At 33.8% G+C, this 11,495-nt stretch overlaps 2 pseudogenes; one reads left to right on the top strand and one right to left on the bottom strand.

The window, feature by feature from the left end:
- Positions 1–319: 319 nt before the first annotated feature.
- Positions 320–545, top strand: LOC129504024 (small nuclear ribonucleoprotein G-like; annotated as a pseudogene).
- Positions 546–9,230: 8,685 nt separating this feature from the next.
- Positions 9,231–9,731, bottom strand: LOC129503723 (succinate dehydrogenase cytochrome b560 subunit, mitochondrial-like; annotated as a pseudogene).
- Positions 9,732–11,495: the final 1,764 nt, after the last annotated feature.

Genomic DNA, 11,495 nt, shown 5'->3' with positions numbered 1-11,495 from the left:
TTACATTATAAATTCTGGGGACAAAATTCCATTTGTTGGGTTGGAATATGTTGTTCAGATATATCTACCTAGTATCTTCCAAGGGACTGGTGGTATACTGATTATACCAGCTGAGTCATACTTCTTGTGGCAATTAGAGATGACTTAGCATGACACCCATCACATACAATTTTCTTTTCTTTTTTTTTTTTTTTTTTTTTTTTACAATTTTCAATCTTTATTACTTTTTAAGACTTGATACCAAGGGGAATACTGTGGGAGCATAAGAGGTGACATGAATTCCATTTGGAGGCATCTTTGAGCTCATCCAGTAGATGCCATGAGGAAAGCTTACCTTCTCAAGTTGTAAAAGTTTATGGACAAGAAATTATCACTGAAATTAAATGGTGGCAGCCACGTCCAAGGAATATTGCAGGGGTTCGATCCCTTTATGAATCTTGTGATGTATGTGTGGAGGTGGCAATGAGTGGGCAACAGAACAGTATCGGAATGGTGGTAACACAAGGAATAGTATTATCATCTTAGAAGCCTTGGAACAAGTGTAAACAATGGAGGTGTTCACTAGAAGAACTGCCTCCACCTAACCCCTCTTCATACAATATATTTTGATACAATATAGAAATCAGTTCATGTGCATTTTTATATTGAGCTGTTTTGTTAAATAAATTTTTGTAATAGTAAAAAAAAAAAAAAAAGACTTGACACCAAGAAGTGGAGCTTATAAGTGCAGAGGCAGCTTAAACTATACATTAACTATTCTAAGGGGGAAAGCTGTGGACATTTTATAATGTAGAATACAAAGAAGAATATAAAGGTTTTTGAAGATTATGATAAATTTAAAAAAATTTTTAAAGTAAAAACACATCCAAACTGACTTAACTTGTTCTTGTTAAACCCATTGATTGGTCCACAAGAGTTCTACAGAAAACTGGAATTTCAAGGAGGTATAGAGGTTTAGAGTATGTGTTCAGGAAAGACATGGGCTTAGGTTATTGGCTCCTAAATCCAATTTTATCAGGAGAATTTCAGCACATGCTCATGTAATAAATGGATTTGCCAACTACCTCATACAAAGAATTGGCTGGCCTAATGCAATGGCCTATTGAAGATTTAACTGTGACGTTAGTTGGGAGACAATTATGTTGAAAAGATGGGAATCTTGCTTAGGATGAATTTTATGCTTTGAATCAGAGACCATTATATGATATTTTCAATCCCATAGTTAGAATGCAAGAACCAGGAAACCAAGGGGTGGCCATGGGAATGGCCTCTCTCACTATTATCTTTATAAATTATTGAAGGAACTTTTGCTTTTTATCTGGCAACTTTGAGCTCCACTTGTAGAATGGACTTAGTCCTCAAGAAAGGTATGCTTCCTCATAGGTAGGCAACCCTGGTACTACTGAATTGGAAAACAAGCTTGCTACCAATTCTGGGATCTATATTCACTGAACTAACAGACAAAAAGTTTACTCTAATAGCTGACTGATTAATATTGATTCTCAATAGATAACTTATGTTTCCATACAGTAGGAACACATTTAAGAGAACAGACTCAATACTTGTCTGCACAATGTAAAGATAATTAAATAAAACTAGAGCGGTCAAAGAAGTGAAAACTATTAAATGACCCAAGTCTTTCAGAAATTAAGAGTTTGAATCATCATACCTGATTAAAGGGCACCAACTATGTTCTGGCTGAAACACATAAAATATGAAATCAGTAGCAGAATAATAAATTTGCAGATATCAAATGTAGCATCATGATCAATTGCAGAAATGAGGACTGTGGTAGATTTGTATATAGATATAGATATATTTGCTTATTGTGTGTATATATTTATTTCTGTACACATTATCTATTTTCATCTCTCCCTTCCCTCTGATTTTATATACAAGTTATTGGAGGTTAACCTTAATTTTTTTTTCTTTATGTAACAAACATTTAGTAAAATTGTGAATGGTAATATGGTGAATGAATTTGACTATTAACTAATATAGTGGTGGGATACAATGACAGTTGGACTTTGCACCTTCATTTTGGGGGCAGAGGAGAATTTCATCCCTTATACAAAGAATAATTATATTTTGTTAAATGAAAATATGAATTGTTTTTATTGTTTGATAGAAATTCAAACATTTGTATAAAGATGTGTATGGAATGTGAATTGCTGTCTCTGTAGAATGTGACAAAATTGTGACTATTAGCTGCAGATCAAACTTTTCTTCCCTTGTGTTCTTATACTAGACCTAGATATTGCTCTTTGGCCACATCATATTGATATTAACCTTTGTCTAGAAACAGATTGCAAAACTAGGCCCGCATGAAGGGGTTGAGCTATTTTGTCTTGAAAAGTGATAGATTGGAATGTAGAATGTAGAATGTTGTAGTGTTAACCTCAGAGGCTGCTGTGAACCAGACGAAGTCCAAACACTGCAGTGGGTTTCTCTGCCATCCAGTGGGCTTCTGTTGTAGACCAACTACAGCTCATACATTTGGCAAGTTTCTCCATCACCTGAGGGGTTGACCCATGTGCTTCAGGAAGTTTGCTTGTCACAATTTGAGTGTCCCTTTCCCCTACTTTCTCCAAATAGGGCTTAATCCCAGACTATGAGTCTGCACCCTATCATAAGTTTTTAAGTTTCTAAGAAAGGTCTTATTTCCTTTTCCTCATCCCTAGAGGTGGGAAGGACTTTATGCATTTGTTATTACTGTATTCCTACATCTTCTACTTCTGTACATCCTATTTAGTAATCACCTCTTACTAGTTAACAGTTCTTAATATTTTTATTATTTACTAGTTAAGAGTTCTCAATATTAAATTCCCCATGTTCATATTACTGATATAGTTTCTGATTTGACCCACACTATACATAATTTTTGTTATACTTCTATATATAAACCATATATATATATATATATATATATATATATATATATATATGCTTTTCTTCATTCTATTTCTATTATCCCATTCCATTGTCCTTAAGATGAAATTTAAAACTTGAGGACTAATAATATTTATTGAAATTGGGTTCTTAAATTTTTAAGGCAAGAGAAATTATGGCATTTTTTTTATTTCTCTAAGAAAAAAATAGTATTTTTTAAAATGTTAGCTATATTCTTTTTCTTATACTAAGCAAAACTTTACCTACTAAGATCTTTGAGTCAGTGTCAAAGTCCGGATTTGAAGTACTAGCATGCTCTTCATATCTAACCATCATCTCTTCAACTCCAGATGATTTTCATCAGGTATCTTGCATACAGATAAGACATATAAATTAATGACCATCGGAGTATGAAACTATTCATATGCTTTTATAAAATAAAATTTAACTCAGTGAGATAAATTGTTTATGAGTAAGCTAAGGAAAAAATAAATACTAAGCTATAAATACAATTTAGAATATGAGGTAAAGGAGGAGGACATTACCTGGCAATATGAGTCTTATTATTGACTCCATGTTCAGCTGTGGAAGAGTTCCAAATAACAACCCTAACCCATAAATGTAGTTGGAATCTAAAGCCAGAAGGACAAAACTGTCATTGAGTAATAACCAGATATTTCACATTCATGGTCTGGATATAAAATTTAGTTTCGGTTCATGCTTCTATTCTCTATTTATTGCCACAATCAGCCAAAATGTTTAGTCTATCTAAAAATGTCCGTATTTCACAATGAAATGATCAAAGCAGAAATATATGCTTTATTTTAGGAAAGAACTTCCTAAATATCTGAAAAGGCATTCTACTTCCATTGTTGTTTCCATCAAAGGGATAAGATAAAGACTTAAGCAAAACTGCATTGATCTCTTAAGTGGAGAAGACATTGTTAATACTGATTTTAACCAATGAATCTATCTTTTGATTTGGAATGGTAGTCAGGTTTTACATTATGATACAATAAGTAGGAAGCATTTTTAAATCAATTTGACAAGTAACAAACTTTATTAATATTTTAATCACAATAAATCCCTTGTTTCCTTTTATCAAACTAATTAATTTTTAGATTACTCTTTAGATCTCAAAATGAAGATATTTTACTTCTTTTAGATGCAACCAGATGAAGACCTGTGGAACAGATGGAGGGCACAACCTGGAATGGAGCCTTATGGAGACATATTTGTCATTTAATCTCTACAAATCACATTTTACCACTTCATGTGGTGTACACCTGTGGCTGCTTGATTATGTACTTTGCTGCCACACAAGAGACTCTAGCCCTGTAAATGCCTATTTTGTTGTCTTTATAATGTGCCTTAAGACAATAACAAAATAAGGGGACTGGAGTGTCATAGGGAGATAATGTCCACAGGAGGTGCATAAGATGCTTTAACAAGACCTCTTCCTGCCAAAATTTCTATGTTTTATATTCAAGCCCTATGTTCCTCAGGGGTGAAAATGGGAGTTTGGTATTCAAGATTGATTTTCTTAGTTTCCTATGATTATAAACACACCTGTTCAAAATAACTTTGTGATGATAGACTAAAGAAATTTTGTTCTAAGTGTTTCTTCTCATAAGCCCTGTATTTTGTCTAGAACAGGAGTTGGTCTTTTGATAGCTGAATCTCAAAACAGCAAGTTGTTCAAGGGGTAGAATTTGTATTATTTTATAAACATATAGTCTGTGGCTCATGGGTGGCTCAGTCAGTTAAGTGTCTGCCTTCGGCTCAGGTCATGAGCCCAGGGTTCTGAAAACATATAGTCTCAACATAGTAATTTAAAATTAAAATCTTAAAAAAATAAAAAATAAAAAAATGAAATTGAACTTTTGGGGCAGCCCGGGTGGCTCAGCAATTTAGCACCGCCTTCAGCCCAGGTGTGATCCTGTAGACCTGGGATCGAGACCCATGTCAGGCACCCTGCATGGAGCCTGCTTCTCCTTCTGCCTGTGTCTGTGCCTCTCTCTCTCTCTCTCTCTCTCTGTCGTGTGTGTCTCTCATGAATAAATAAATAAAATCTTAAAAAAATAATAAAATTGATCTTTTTTGGAAGATCCCACCCATGACTTTTATGTTTTAAGGAGAATCTGAACTTTGAAAATTAACCATTAGATCTATGCATACTTTATTTTACTCATTGTATCTTGTAAATGTAAATAATGAGACTCTTTGTCTACTTTTACTATATTTTAGGTCAGCACAACAGGAAATCCTCAACTCATTATCTGCAGGAATAGAAATTGAAACTTTATAGCAAACTGGGTCCATAGTTTTTGTGAAGTTTTCACAGTATTAAAATCAACTGAGTAATGACTTTGCATTTCTAAAATAGGGAAACAATAGAAAATTTGAAAAAATACAACGCACTTTTTTCATTTTGAGACACATGTCTAAAAGTGCAAGTTATATAAATAAACACAAAAATTTTAAACTTCAAATAAAATTCACAAATAAGAGGTCATAAGGCAGTGGATAATTTAGTGTCAAAAGTAATTTGAATAAATTCTATTTCAGTTTGGAGAAGAGACAGATCAATTGACATAGAGTAGAAATGTAGAAGGAGATCATGAAGAATTAAAAACTCACTCTCTCTCTTTGTGATTTCAAGTCTGTTGATTTCTGTTCTTCAGTTCCCTGTCTCATTTTTATTTTTCTTCTAACCTCTCTTGTTCCTTCTTGCTCATGGTTTAATTTGTGCCTACTGCCCCCACCCCAGTTACATGGTAGTCTTTGCCCTTGATTCTACATTGATGCAAGCTTTCTCAGTTACCTAACATAGTTTCTCTTTACCTAAATTAAGAACTCCTAGAAAATAGAATTTCACTGGTCTGGTTTAGGGATTAGGATAGCAATTTTCGCATGCCTCTTTTAGACCATGGCATATATTTTTAAGTGGAAATCAACACTGATGAAATAATAACAATGTAATAATAAAGTATTGAAGTTCAGTAAGATTTGAGCAGATTAATAGGTTGATTTATGACAGCTTAACTTTGTTTATTAGGTGAAAACAACTTTTTTCTTTACTCATATAAATGAACTCTTATTCAATATTGTCAGATTTATTTTCTCACAGTTGACCCAACATTCCACACTTAATTCTGTTTTCATGCAATTTCTTTCTTCATTTCATACTTCTTTCTGGAAGTTTCTCTAATGAATTTACCAAATGTTTTAGTATGTGATACATTGTTAGTGTGTTAATATGCCAGTCAATTTTCTATTTGTGTCACACATATTTACTACTTACCATATATTCATATGTGTGTACCTGGTCACACCCATGCAATTGTAGAATTCTTGAAGTTATAGTGTTTCTTATATTTACTTCTTAAAAACCACAGCCATATTATGAAATTCTGTACTTAGAGCCTGATGCTAGTCTCTTGAGGCCAGCAGTCAAACACTATTCTTCAAAATGCCAGAGGGAGTTTAGGGTAAAACTATAGCTGTGGTTCAGTAAAAATTTGTGGTCAAATTACAGGAAGATATTGCATATGCTAGTCCCAGAGTGGTTTAAGAGTATTTACTTCCAGGGCAGCCCAGGTGGCTCAGTGGTTTAGCACCTGCCTTCAGCCCAGAGCCTGATCCTGGAGACCCGGGACTGAGTCTCACATTGGGCTCCCTGCATGGAGCCTGCTTCTCCCTCTGCCTGTGTCTCTGCCTCTCTCTCTCTCTGTGTCTTTCATGAAAAACTAAATAAAATCTTAAAAAAAAAAGAGTATTTACCTCCAAAATGTTGGTAAAATGTGTGTAAGATTAGAACCAAAACACCTACAATTTATTGAGGGCTCACACATAAAAATAAATTAATGATGAATAAAAAGCAAACTTCTAACTGAATATTCAACCTTAAATTTTACTTACCTGGGTAGAATCATCTTGATTTCAGATATTCAAAACATAAATTAATCTGACACTAAGTTCTTCACCACTTGTTTTTCGAAAGGAAATGCAGTAATCAGAGATCTCACTTAATCATTAGACCTCACAAAATCTGGTTGAGTTGCAAAGAAAATAAAGAAAAGACATGAAAGGAGAATATTTTTATTATAACTTATATAATTTGGGAAATAGAATGTAAGTGATTAGGAAGTAAAGAGATTTTTCTGAGTTAAAAATAGACTCACAAATATTTCACTATTATCTTGGGATGAAGTTCAGAAACTAGTATAATAAAAAATTGAAAAATATTGAAGAAGTGAAACTCGGACTTTATCCATTTTATTAGATAAAATTTTATTAGATTATAATTCAAATCATCAGTAAATAAATACCAATGCAATAAATATCATTACATTACTGCTTTTCTAATTGCAAATTCCAACATTTAAAAAAATACAAAATTTAAAAAAATTAAAAAATTAAAAAAATAAAAAAATTTGTTTCATAAATGGAATTGTATGCAATGCTACTCAATGTGAAGTCAGTAGATTAGCTGCCAGACTAATTGTTACTATACCAAGATAAAAGAAAAAGTGTTCTGCCTTCTTAATTGAGACAGTCTTTTTTTTAAATTTTTTTTAATTTTTTTTTTATTTATTTATGATAGTCACAGAGAGAGAAAGAGAGAGAGGCAGAGACATAGGTAGAGGGAGAAGCAGGCTCCATGCACCAGGAGCCCGATGTGGGATTTGATCCCGGGTCTCCAGGATCGCGCCCTGGGCCAAAGGCAGGCGCCAAACTGCTGTGCCACCCAGGGATCCCAATTGAGACAGTCTTGCTTTAAAAAAAATAGAACACCATTGTGAGCTTAATAATAGTTATGATTTTCTTTTTTATGATTTTCTTTTTGTCACAGATCTCTATCAAATTGTAGGTGATCTTTCATACTTAATTTTTTGATGATGAATAATAACTATATATAAATGAACACCTAAACTAGGTACTTTTTTGTATAATTTTTAGTAAGGCAGATATAAAAAGTAGCATAGCTTTGTTTGTATATTTAAAATATCTATAGTTTTAACTCATGGATCAGAATTACTAACAAATGCTCTCCTTTTTTGTTTATCAGAGCATATATGTTGCCTTCATTTGAAAAGCAGTTTTACTGGATATAAAATTTTTGATTGACTTTTTTTCCTTCCAACATTTTTATTGCTACTTTTTATTCCATTGTTACTTGTCTTTTCTTTTTTCTGGTAAGAAGTCAGTGATAAATCATATTATTGCTATTATTCCATTAGTGAGTGAATCGTTTTGCTCTTACAGCTTTAATAATCTCCTCTTTGTCTTCCAGCAGTTTGTTATTGTTGGTCTGGCTGTTGATATATTTTGTTTCTCCTACATGAAGTTAAATAGAATCAAATTTTGAAATAGGTTGACCATGAATTCTTCAATGTTTTTGTATTTTTCTTCTCTCTCTCCTTGGGAAATCAGTTGCACATTCATTGGTCAGCTTGATGCTGTCCCACATATCTCTGTTCATTTTTATTTAAGTTTTTTGTTTGTTTGTTTTTTTTACAAAATCTGTTCTTTATATTGGATAATTTCTATTGATCTGTTTTTGTTGTTTTTTTTTTTTTTGGTTTTGTTTTTAAAGTCAAAATGAGTATTTTAAATCAATTTCAGAAAAGCATTCAGTCACATGAATTTGAGTTAGAAAAGGGGCTTATTTTTCCAGAAATGCAGGAAAAAGAAATAGTCCTTAATAAGTTCAATGATAATTTCTGTTTCATCCTTTTGCATTAGAAGCTATTGAAGCACCTGTTTTGAGAGTCACCTGACCCTGTTTATCTCCCTCTACCTGGCACAGGATAATTCTCTCTACCCCCATCCTTCTTTTTAATTGTGTAGATGCTGAAGACCCTGAGCTCTGACCAATGAAGAGAACTGTCCTTTAAGCTAGCAGTCCATAGGCAGTGACACCCAAAGCCCCACCATGAGTCTCAATGGCAGAGACCATAGAGCTGGCATTGTTTCCACTGTTTCAGGAAAGAGGAGCCAAAAACTGACCATCAGCACAAACCAAGGCCAAATATGGAGAGAGTAGGTGGGTTTCTAGGCCCAGATTAGGCTGCAAGCTGGGAGCAAGAAAAGAGAATTTTTTAGTCATTCCATCTTTAGAAACAAGGGGGAAACTGGATCCTTTTCCACTGCTATGGTTCTATTAGCTACTCTGTGCTACTGAGCTCCAAGGGGATGTGCAAGCACAAAAAGGTCTGAATAAATCAGGAGAAATTTGCCCTGGCTGGAGCAGAGAGTAACACATAGGAAGATAGGTCAGTGAATTATTTATAGGAAGACAGTGATGGGAACTTCAGCTCTTAATGTGGCTGTCAGCCCTAAAGGAGCAATACAGTAAGAACCAAGACAGCCACTCCCAACTGATACAGCTGGGGAATCTTCAGGGCTTTTCTTAGGTCCTACATTAAGTGTTAGATCCCATTCCAGGTGTGATACATGAGAACCCCATTCCAGGTGTGATACATGAGAGGGAAGAAAAGTGCAAACTTGGCTGTGTAGACTAATGATGCCCCAAGACACACAAACTTTACAATCCCAAATGAGATGCAAAGCTCCCAGGGACCAAAAAGGCCAACAAGCCAAAAAGAGAGACCCCTCTACTCAAGGCCATACCAGTACCACAGTGGCAAATGGATACTGCCATAGGAAGAGATCAATTGTAGATAGTGATATGTGGAGACAGAGGACAGTTTAAACTAGCGTTATTTTTCCAGAACTTCTCCATCTCTTCTTTGACCATAGTTCCCAAAGGAACAGCATTTCTAATAAGGTGGGCACAGACAATGACAGCCAATATGTCTCAACAAGACTCCAGCCATCTTCTCTACTGATCTACTTTTAAGTTAACTGATTTGTGCTTTTGCATTTCTGTTCTGCTTGTAAATCTGGGTAGTCAATGTTTTTCCATTATTTTGGTTTTTGTTTATTTAAGTACTAGAATTTTCTTTTTTTTATATATATAGTTTATGTTTCTCTACTGGAAGTCCTTTTGACAAATCACTACAATTATATTTTTCCTTAACTCCTTAAATATAGTTTCCTTTAATTCCTTTAAGATATTTATAAAAGCACCTTTGAAGTCTGTTAAATCCAATTTATGGATCCACTTAGAGACATTTTCTACTGACTGTTTTTTTCTTGGGTGTGGGTCAACTTTTCTGTGTCTTAGTATGCCTTGTAATTTTTATTGTTGTTGAAAGCTGGATATGTTAGATAATATAATGTAACAGCTTCAGATTCTTCCTTTTTTCTTACTTGAAGTTTCAGTTTTTATTTTATTACTTTTGTAATTTAAATTTATTGAATCTCTCCCCTTATAGTATGCAGGTATTAAATGTCACTAATAATTCTTCTTCTTATTATTTTTACAATGGTTAGCTAGAAGTTGCCCCAGTGTCTGAATAGATTAACTCTCAGCCAATAGCTGAGTATTTTTCCCTCTCAAATATCTTGAGATTGTAAAGGCTTCCTTTTCTGACAAAAGATTTTTGTGTGGATTGGAGAGAGTGTTTCTGTGATCAATTGATTTTCAAGTCTGTCTGAGGACTTTACTTTCTGGTTTACATCTCCCCAGTCTCTTTTACTAGATATTTCTTTTTTTTTTTTTAGATATTTCTTGACATCGAGAACTAAGGGTTCTTCATTCTCCCATGGCTGTTCACATTCAAGTTCCTATTTAATGAGACTACAGAAACCCTCACTTAGGAATCACCTAGAGAATTGTTATAATGTTACTACATTGTCTCCAAGTCCTTTAGGAATTGGGAATTGGGCCTCTTGAGAGGCCCTGGAATGACACATCTCCTAAAAGATTATTAGCTTCTTATTGGACCTCTATATGAGACAAACGGAGTCCAAGTATTTCTTCTCTGGGATGCAGCCATAAAGTCATTTGCATAGCATTTGCTTTTGACTGTATGTGTTAAAGACAGTTTTGTCTGACAGAGTAGAGATATAATTCTCTCCATTGTTTGAATTGTATTTTTTGACTTAATAAATAAATGAAATAAAATCGCTACTGAAGCAATAATGAAGAGTCTTATTGCTACATATACTTTGATAGCTTTCTCTAATTCCATGAGAAGCCTACTCTTTCCTCCTCTTTCCAGATTTAACAAATCATTCTTTCTGGGAGTTTTTCCTTTTGAGTGTCCTACCTATGAAGCTTCAGATCCTTTTTCTATTGCTGTGTTGAGTTCTGATTTTAAGTACTTATTGGAGACATATACCAAGTATCTAAACAAAAGATATGATCAGGAGAACACTGGCCTTCCACTGATATACATCAATGTCTCTATAAAGACCACAGGCAGCTTTTGAATATGTTTTCTAATTTGTGTGCCTGTGTTAACTCATTGTCTTAAAAGTTTATCTTCTTCACTGAAAGAAATATATAGTGAAAGAAATATATAGTAAAAGAAATATGAATCCTGGTGTGAGATTTCATTTTTTGAAAATTTCATTTTAATTTTCTTTTTTTATGATTTATTTATTTATTTGAGAGAGAGAGAGAGACTACAAGGGGAGGAGCAGAGGGAGAGGGAATCTCAAACAAACTCTGCACTGAGTCCAGAGCCCATCAT

This window comes from Nyctereutes procyonoides, unplaced genomic scaffold (genome assembly GCF_905146905.1).
Source record: "Nyctereutes procyonoides isolate TBG_1078 unplaced genomic scaffold, NYPRO_anot_genome, whole genome shotgun sequence".
Lineage (NCBI taxonomy): Eukaryota > Metazoa > Chordata > Mammalia > Carnivora > Canidae > Nyctereutes > Nyctereutes procyonoides.
The sequence above is the reverse complement of the archived record's forward strand: the minus strand, read 5'-3'. Positions and strand labels throughout refer to the sequence as shown.